Here is a 10,471-nt window from a genome sequence, read left to right on the forward strand (position 1 = left end):
CCAAATCCCGTGGATTTTTCCTCTATAATATCCTTAATATCTAGTACTTTTCTCCCCTTCTCTCTATTCCCACTGCTTCAGGCCTTCATCATTTCTTTAATTTTAATAAACCTTTTATTGAAGTAAAGCATACATACAGAAAAATGAACAAATCATAAGTGTACAACTTAAATTTTTTAATTCACATGTATGTGAATACATGTATTTAACCACACCTAGATCAATATATCAAATTTCCCATTACCCCAGATGAATGCCTGGTGTCGCCTCCCAATAATTACCTGTGTCCCTAAAAGATATCCACTATTCTGAAACTAACACCATAAATTTTGCCTGTTTTTTTAAACTTCATATAAGTGAGACTGTATCGTATACAGTCTTGTGTCTGGCTTCTTTAGCTCTACATTATTTTTGCAGTATTCATCCCTGTTATTAGGAGTAGCCATAATATGCATATTTCATTGCTGTGTATGAATATACTACAATGTATGTATTCATTTTACTATTGGTGGGCATGTGGGTTGTTTCTACTTTGGGGCTATTATGAATAAAGTTACCATGAACATATAAATGTTTCTGGTGAATGAATATACATGTTTGTATTGGGTATTAAACTAGGAGTAGAATTGCTAGGTCAAAGGGTATGCAGATGTTCAGCATTAGTAGATACTGCCTAACAATTTTCCAAAATGGTTGTTTAAAATACATTCCTACTAGTGATGTATGAGAGTTCCAATTGTTTCACATCCATCAAAACACTTGGCGTTGTCCATTTTTAAGTTTCACCCATTCTGGTAGTCATGTAATATTTCATTGTGGTTTTAACTTACATTTCTAAGATGTTAATCCCATTTCGTAAATATAATCACCATTTCAAAATCCTATTATATAAAGTCTTACTTTAGTCTTTTGCCATTTTCTATTGGATTGTCTGTATTTTTCTTAATGAGTCCCAAGAAGATTTTTCAAGTATACATTCTGGACTTATGTCCTTTGTCAGTTTTTTTCTCATCCTGTGTCTTGACTTTCAATCTCTTAATTGCGTTTGGTTTTGTTTAATCAACTTTAAGGAGATAAAATTTATGTACCATTAGCTGCACAGATTTTAAGTGTGCAGTTCTGTGATTTTTGACAATGTAGACACATGTGTAATGCCAATCACAGCGTACAACATTTCCAGCATGTCAGAAAAGTCCCTCATGACCCTTTGCCTTATCCTCCTTCTCCTCCTCCAGGCAACGCTGATCTGATTTCTATTACCATAGCTTAACTTTGCCTGATCTTAAGGCTTATGTAAAGGAATCAGAAAATAGATTCAACCATGTTATTTATTGCATGTGTGAGTAGTTCATTCACTTTATTGCTGAGTATACATTTGTATGGCTGAAACAAAATTTGTTTATCCATTTGCCTGTTGAAAGACATTTGGGTTGTTTCAGCTTTGGACTGTTGTAGATAAAGCTACTATAAATATTCTTGTACATGTTTTTTGTAGATATATATTTTTAGCTCCCTTATTTCCCTAGAAATGGAATTGCTGGGGGTAGTATAGGTGTATGAATAACTTTATAAGAAATTACCAAACTGTTTTTCAAATCTTGTAACATTTTACACTTCCATCAGCAATGTGTAAGCATTCCACACATCTTCTCCAATACTTGATACTGTCAATCTTTTAAACATTGAGATGTATTTCTATTTCAGTGACAACTAATAATAATCTTTTCACCTTTTCAAGTGTCTATTTGCCATCCCCATATTTTCTTTTGTGTAGTATCTATTCAAGTCTTTGCCCATTGTCTATTGATTATTTGTACTTTTATTACTGATGTCTAAGAGTTCTTTATGTGTTCTGGATACAAGAGGCGTATACACATATAGTGTAAGTGAGAGTGAGAGAGAGAGAAAAACAGACAGAACATTTGATCCCAGTCTTTTCTGTGGCTTGCCTTTTAATTTTTTTATTTGTATATTATTCTGAAGTCCCCCCTATCAATTTTGCTTTTTATGATTAGTGTTTTTTGAGTCCCATCCTAGAATTCTATGCCAATAGCAAAATCTTGAAGCTACTCTCCTATGTCTCTTCTGGAAGTTTTATCATTTTATCTTTTACGTTGAGGTCTATTTTCCATCTTAAATAGGTTTTTGCGGATGGCATGAGGTAGATATCAAGGTTAATTTTTTTCCCCATATAGATATCCAAATTTTCCACACCATTTATTGAAATTATTTCCCCCATTGATTTGGCTTGACATTTTGTCAAAAATTGATTACCATGCAACTGTGGAACAATTTCTGGGCTATTCTTTCCTTTGGCTCTTTTGGTCTATCCTTACACAGATATTATACTATCTCAATTACGGTAATTTTAAAGTGTGTTTTAAAATGAGGCATGTAAATTATCCAATGTTTTTTTTGTTTTTTCAGAATTTTTTGGCTATTCTTGGTCCTTTGCAGTCCATAAAAATTTTAGAAACTAAAAAAATTCTTAACGCATTCTGAGATTTTATTCTAAATAGTGTTGTCTATAGATCATTTCTGGGGATAATTTATATCTTAATCTTGAATCTTCTAATACTTGAACATCTTATATTTTGTATTTATTTAAATATATTTCACTATTTCTCTGCAATGTTTCTGTCATTTACAATATGCTGGAGGTAATAGCCAGTTCCATAAGGCAAGAAAAATAAATAAAAGGAATAAAAAATGGATAGCAGTAAAATGTTATATTAACAGTTGATATGCTTTTTATGTAGAAAACTGTAAGAAAGAATTTTTAGCTTACCAGAACCTTAGTTAAAATCTAATGCTTATGAAGTACTACATAAGAAAATCATCAGTTTTAAAATTATATTAAATTTAACAAGCATTTTAAAAAATTTTTATCTGTATATATTTCTAAAACATGTATACTTTTGTTTTCACCTTTATTAAAAATAGGTAGCAAGCTGTAGATAATCTCTTGGCACTTGGTATTTTCCACTTGATATTGAATTTGTAACATTTATCCTGTGGTAAGTGTTACAGTATTTTATTAGTTAAGAATGCTGTATAATATTCTACTGTGTGGTTATACAATAGTTCTTTAATCCACTCTCCAGTTGTTTGGCATTGGAGTTCTTTCCAGGTTTTTGCTATTGTGAACAATACTGCTATGAACATTCTTACAGGGTGTTCTTACCTTGCCCATCATACATTGGCAAGAGTTTCTCTTGGATATATTCCTAAGGGTAGATTTGCCAGGTCACCTGATATATGAATATTCAGCATTAAGAGATAATGCCAGTCCATTTTCCAAAGTGATAACTTCTATTTATATGCCCACTAGTAACACATAAAACATTCAACAGCTATTCAAGACTTTTCCTTTCTTTTTTTTAATTAAAAGCTACTATAACCGTAGTACTATCCTTAAATACAAATGAGAAATATAGCCCTGTCCTGGAGAAGAACACAATCTAAATGAGAAGAAAAATCATATCTAAAACAATTAGAAAGCAATTCCAAGATATTATATAAATGTCATGACAGCTCCTTATAGGGCGATAGTAAACGTCAGACTTTTTTGTGAATGTACCCCTGATGCTACAAGAACTGGAACTTGCAGTTAGTCCCCCTTACACCTCCTTCCCAACTCTCCTTATCAAGGCTGGGGACTTGCTACAAACTTCAAAATTCATTTGAAGTTTAATATTTCATTGTAATGTTTTGTCATTACTCCAAAATATAATCATTTTGTTACAATATAAAGTAATATTTTTATCACTGATCTTTGAGTACAATTGATAACCCAAAATTATGTGACACATTTATCTTGTGTTAATCTGCTCTTACTAGCATATTCATAAGTATATATATATATATATATATATATATATATATATATATATATATCTCAGTTTAAGAAGCACAGTTATAAGTGGTGGGTATGTCTTGGATTTTCTTGCATGATCTCAATATCCATTTTTGGATTTCATATTGGAAATGTTTTCAAACCGTTTCAAAAGATTTTTTGCATACCACATGTTTCTTTTGAAAAATAAATACTTTCTTAATATTGACATGTCATATTTACTTTGAAGAGACAGATTAACTGTGTTTATTTGTCAAAAATCTGTGCTATATAGCGTTATTCTAACTACCATTTATCTTTACAGGAAAAGTCAATGAAACTATATTGCTTGAATTATGCGTGCCATCTTTTAATACATCTTTTAATTACTTTGGCAAAAATTAAGACAGGAACTTCTGTGTTATTAATCTGTATATTACATATGAGTAAAGCTGAGTTTATATTTTTCAGTTTTAGGCAAATTAAATGAATAAAACTGGAATCTCTAATATTTTCTTACTTTACCTCTATTTTGGAGCCCAGTGTTCTGGTGAATAATGAAAGTAAGGCTTATTCTTCTACTTTCTTTTCTTCTCTTTCTCTCAAACAGGCTACACCACAATATTGAGAAAGGGAAGAAGAAGGGGATAGCAATTTCTATATTTTTTCCCAGATATCCCTTCTATTCATTTGATACTATTAAATTGACATTTGATACTATGTGATGTCGTTGAATTTTAACTATCTTTTGGAGTTTTCACTGAAAGTAGCAAAATAAAGTACACTATTGTGCTCACAATTCCGTGATTGTTGTGTTGAAATGCATTTTTAGTTTTTTTTTTAATTGGTTTTTAGTGACCTAGAGTGACCAAGTGTTCCAGTTTTCCAGGGACTGAGAGGGTTCCTGGCATTTGGGACAGTCAGTGCTAAACAAGGGAAAGTCCTGGGTAAACAGGGATGAGGGGGTTCCCCTTCACTGATGACCATTCAGCTGACCTTCAAATGACATGTGTACGTTGTACTTCTTTCCGCCCAGTGGCTTTTGTCTTTTTCTATACGAAAGCTTGGAGGAAACTGAGGGCTGGGCAGTGCAAAGAAGAGGAATGTTGGGTAGTTTTCAGTTTTATAAATGATTTTGATAAGAAACGTGTCACAAACCTTTCCTGAAATAATGATTCCATATTCTGAGTAGTCATTTCTTAAAACCCTAAGGTAATTGGTATGATTCTGAATATTACTTGTTATAGGGAATTTCCTCAGGAAAAAAAAGGTTGTATAAGCATAAATAAAATTGGATTTTTTTTAAAGTGATCTGGAAAATTATGAATCTTCCCTTCAAAATGCAAACACAGTCATCTAACTAAATGTTTAAATAATGCTTAAAATTGGCATACTAATTTAGAGCAAATTTATATTGGAGTCATATTTTTATATACTGCATATTTTTGCAGCAAATTGAAGTTCTTCATATAATTAATGTTATGTTTTTATTCATTTAATTGGAGTTGAAGCATTAAATTGCCTATTTTAAAGGGGGATATAGAAATTTTACTTACAGCTTTTCTTTTATGATGTTTTTAGTCAGAGCTATGAATCGTTTCATGTTGAATCAGCAATATAACCCCCAATTATATCATTAGTCCTGTGACAAAATATTGTTTTTAGATGATGAAGTTTCTGAGAATACATTGCAAATAGAGTAGGAATGTTTTTATATTATAAAATGATATTTCAAAATGCAAAATCTATATTATTCACTTATATACACATAATCAGAGTGTGTGTGTGTGTGTGTGTGTGTGTGTGTGTGTGTGTGTGTGTGTGAATGGGAGGGGTGGGGGGAAAATGAATCCTGACCACTAAGCAACAGAAACCTTTTCTCTGTTTCTCAGTGCTCTCAAGCTTAACTGTGCACATGAGTCACCTGGGGAGCTTGTAGAAGTGCAGATTCTGATTCTGGGGTAGGTCTGGGTGGTTGCCAAGATTCTGTCTTTCCAACCAACTCTCAAGTGACACTGATGCTCCCAGCTGCTGACACCCTTTGAGCAGCGAGGTCTAGTAAGTCTGTATGAGGTAGAATGTACCCTCCCCCCAGTCACTCTTACAGCTTTACCCTGCGGTACATTCTTAATAGCATCATTCCTACCCCAATCATCTTATTTCCTTATTTATTACAGATGTGTTGTCTGTCTTTCTACATGAGGTCCATGAGGGCAGGTACATTTTCTTTCTTATTCAGTGCTGTATCTCCAGTGTCTACAACATGATAAGCCATTACTTCTAAAGATCTATTGGTTAAGTAATATATTTGCACAAAGATATAGTATATATGCCGTGTAGGTTACCGGATACACACCATGTATGTATCAGGCAGGGGACTGGTGATTAAAAGCATGACTCTTATCTGCACTCCCTGGCTGTGTGACACCAGCAAGTGACGTAATGTCTCCTGCTTCTATGTCCTCAACCATAAAGTGAGTGTAGTAATAACCGCAATCACAATACTGTTGTGAAGACTAAGTAAGTTGCAACCTGTGACATACTTAGAAATGTGCCTGGCACATAATAAACATAATATAAATGTGAGCTCTTGAGCTATAACGTTTTACCACTGATAGGTATCTTTATTTACAAAACCTAGAAGCTTCCTGAAGGCAGTAGGCATGCCCTGTGTTCTGTCTGAAAGGGATCAAGACTAGATGGGTGATTTTTAAACTGTGCTTCTCAGCGAGACAGAGGATCTGTATAAACCTCCAAGGGCTAGCTCTGAGGGGAAGGCGGCTGAAAAGGTGGGCAGGACACAGCAATCCGACACAGCTGTCCATCTGCCACCATCACCACGCAAACAAAGCAACTCCACCCTCTCTTTCATTATTGACATTTCAAATAAGCTTCCCAAATACAGGGATGTGTTGCTTTAAAAAAGAAGCAAACAACTAACTTGAGAACCAAAGGATAAGGTGGTGTCCAAAGCTTTATTCAGCTCTATAATCGTATCAATCCCTAAAAAGTAAGGCATTAAAATAGCACAGCTTTTGACCCATAGCAGTTTTCGGGTAGGTGTTCAATATATATTGATATTATTATGTATTATGTTTTGATTATATCATGTTAGTATTATATTTTATTTTTATATATAAAAATTATTATTAGTATTTATATTTTATTATTATATATAATGTACTGATGACATATTAATATATATTAAATCAATTAGTGGTGGAAGCTCAGTTCAGGTTCAGGAGGGTGGAGATGGTGGCTGCTGACTTGAGATGCATTTAAAAGTGAGGAAATAGGACGGGAGCAGCCTCTGCTCTTTAGAGACAAGTATCTGAGGGAAGGCAATAGCACCTGAAGAGGTTTCAAGATCAAAGGAAGATTCTTTAATGGATGCTGGACAGATGTGGGCATTGATTTTGGTTTTTAGCCCCATGTACTTAATTCATTTCATCAAATATTTATGGTCCTGTTCAATTATGTGCTCCTGCTTTTCCTTTAGACCAGAGTGTCAGCCCTGACTGCCCATTAGAATTACCTGGGGGAGCTTCCAAACAATGCCTATTCTCTGACAGTGAAAACATACACTATGGAGGAGGGTCTCCCGCGTGGTTTTGTTGCGATGTCCTGTCAAACTCCTCAAGACAATTCCAACGTTTGAATTGTTTTAGCCTTTGTTGGAAAACTGTTTTAGACTTTTAAGCTTTGTTTCAAATCAAAATGTCTAGGATTTACATCAATAAGTTTTTAACTTGTTAATCAAAATGTATTCAATTTGCCTCTTAAATAGTTGCTGTTTACAGTTTTGTCGCTGTTTCAATGTGATGTATATTAAATCATGTGGTCAGAATATTTACTGAACAGATTACCAATTTTATAATGAAATTCCAAGAAAGATATAATCTGATATATGAGAATTTACTTTAATGAAAGTATATACTTGCCTTTGGGCCAAATAGAAGTATTGATATATATAATGTGAATTCCAGCTTATTAATCAAGTTATTCAAATATAAAACCTGGAAACCAGAGGTTGAACAGAAGAATAGTTTTCCATGGCTCCCTCATACTAAAGTCCACTTAGCCTCCTTTGGAATTCCAGAAATCAGCAGGAGAGTGACTAAGAGGTGTGGAGGAAAGGACTCCAGTATTGGACCAATCTGGCTTAAATGCTGGCTCTACCCCCTACCCTCGAGAACAAATTCCTGAACTTTTCTGAGCCCCCTGAGAAATGTCACCTATTTCTCATTGTTCTTTTGAGGTGTAGATGTGATAATAATTATAAATGACCCAGCAAAGCATCCAATATATTGCAAACATAAATATCTCTACCACTGATGGTAACAGTAAGAGCAAAAAAAATGTCCAGTGATCATTTTCTGTGTGCCAGGCTCCGGGTTATGTGCTTTTTATATACCACCTCATTTAATTAGAATTCAGCTTGGTCCCTCTTGTAAAACTTAGTCTTTTGGTAGGAGATGGAAAGAAGAATGAGATAATAAAGTGAGGAAAAGCTTTCAGACTCCTTGCCATGGCAATGTCTGGGGTCTACCTTACTGCCTGGTGTGAAACTACACAATACTTTTAACATATCACATGATTTTAAAATAAGCTCCATACCTAAATGGCCATATGTGCTTCAAACTTCTATTAAATAGGAAGAGATCATCACAATTATGACATGTACAAAATTGTGTATATCTTACGCTTAGCTTTATAAATATATCATTAGTGAAGTTAGAAGTGTCCCTTTAACTCATTGCCTTGCAGTAGGACGTAGATCCAGGCCATTCGACTCAGGTGCATTTAACCATTGGCCAGCACTGCTTCAAGGCAAGTGCAAGATCTCTTACTTGTTTATTCATGGAGCTGTTCATTCCGTTGAACACAGCCTTCCTATCCAAAAAGCTGTTTCCTATAGACAGACGTAACTAAACCCAAGAAAATGTAATAGAGTATTATTTTCATTTAGTTGATGTTTTTCCCAAAATAACAAAAATACAAATTTTAAAGAACATTACACTCAAACATCCAGTATCATCTACATTATTACCTAGGTGTAGTTATCTCAGTTACTAACCTTTAACATTTCTGAATCACTGCTGAGTCAAATCCTGTTTATTTCCTCTGGCTTAACTAATTCAAATTCATGGCGAATCTCTTAATTTGGAAAACGAGTTTCCCAGAGTTTATCTGGCTTCTCTGTATCTGTGTGTTCAGACACCTGGCAAGCACTTTCAGCCAACATATGATCGCCTTAAAAAGTGTGATTTATAGCTAGATCCTACAGTTTATGATGAAAAATATAAAATTCCTTCCAGGTCTCTCTCGCTATCTCTCTCTTTCATTTGTCTCTTATTTCTGCACCCAGTAAAATGAGAAATATTAGTCACATAGTCACACCATCACTGTTGACTTCAGTGAAACATGATCTTTCTCCAATTTATGAGCTCCCTGACAGCTTTCCTCTAAGTCTTCATCAATGTTTCATATCTAAAAAATTCCATACCTTCCTCTAGCCAAATTTTGATCAGTATCTCAAATACAGTTTTTAGAGAAAGACCTCTAATATGTACTTCTTTTTGCCATCAAGACTGTGTTACTGTAGTTTAGCTTATGACAGATCTTAATTCCTTAAATTATATTTAACCAGTACATATTAAAACTTAAGGGGCTTCCCTGATGGCACGGTGGTTAAGAATCCGCCTGCCAATGCAGGGGACACGGGTTCAAGCCCTGGTCCAGGAAGATTCCACATGCCGCAAAGCAACTGAGTCTGTGAGCCACAACTACTGAGCCTGTGCTCTAGACCCTGCGTGCCACAACTACTGAAGCCCACATGCCTAGAGCCCATGCTCCACAACAAGAGAAGCCACTGCAATGAGAAGCCCGTGCACCACAACAAAGAGTAACCCCCGCTCACCGCAACTAGAGAAAGCCCGCGCACAGCACCAAAGACCCAACGCAGCCAAAAATAAAATATAAATTAATTAATTAATTTAAAAAAACTTAAGCAAAGATATGATATACCTTCTCCATAATTATAATATTAAATTATAATATAGGATATCTACATCATATGTTATCTACATCATAATATAGGATATCTACATCATATGTGAAAATCATTTGCAGCATTGTTGTAAAACTCCAACATTTTATAAATCAATTCTTGTGAATTCTCTTCCTGAGCTAAGTAGACAATTCCTAATAGACCATGCCAGATGCTGTGCCTTCTACTTTGGCTACTAAATTGCCAGAAGAAAGTTAGGGAATAATAAGTAAAGCTAACATGAACTGAAACTGTATCATGGGCGTTACCATTCTATTTACACATGTTAACATTTAATGGTTATGATAATCTGACCAGATGGTTCCTCTTCTTATCCCTGTTTACCATTAAGAAGCTGAGGAGCCTCAGGGAGCGCTAGCCTGGTGAAGAAGCTCAGGGTAAAGGCACGGCCGCCAAAGCAGGGGTGAGAGCAACTTGGAACGGGGAGGGAGACCCTAAAGAGGCCGCAGCCGCAGGAGGCCGGAGACCTGGCCGCTGTCGGCCTTCCCCGAGACTTCGACCGGGCCCCTCAGGCCATGTAACGGCAGAGCCCCACCCACCTCACAGACCCCGTCCTGCCTCGCATG

The 10,471-nt window shown here is 35.1% G+C and overlaps 1 long non-coding RNA gene across 1 annotated transcript; it reads left to right on the top strand.

Annotated features, from left to right (window-relative positions):
- The first annotated feature begins 3,873 nt into the window (after window positions 1-3,873).
- On the top strand, window positions 3,874-9,840 carry LOC309628736. The gene is made up of 2 exons (XR_014244684.1): window positions 3,874-6,949; window positions 6,989-9,840. It is a non-coding gene; the product is annotated as an uncharacterized lncRNA (long non-coding RNA).
- The last annotated feature ends 631 nt before the right edge of the window (window positions 9,841-10,471 follow it).

Source organism: Balaenoptera borealis (genome assembly GCF_965194805.1).
Source record: "Balaenoptera borealis genome assembly, chromosome: 5".
Classification (NCBI taxonomy): domain Eukaryota; kingdom Metazoa; phylum Chordata; class Mammalia; order Artiodactyla; family Balaenopteridae; genus Balaenoptera; species Balaenoptera borealis.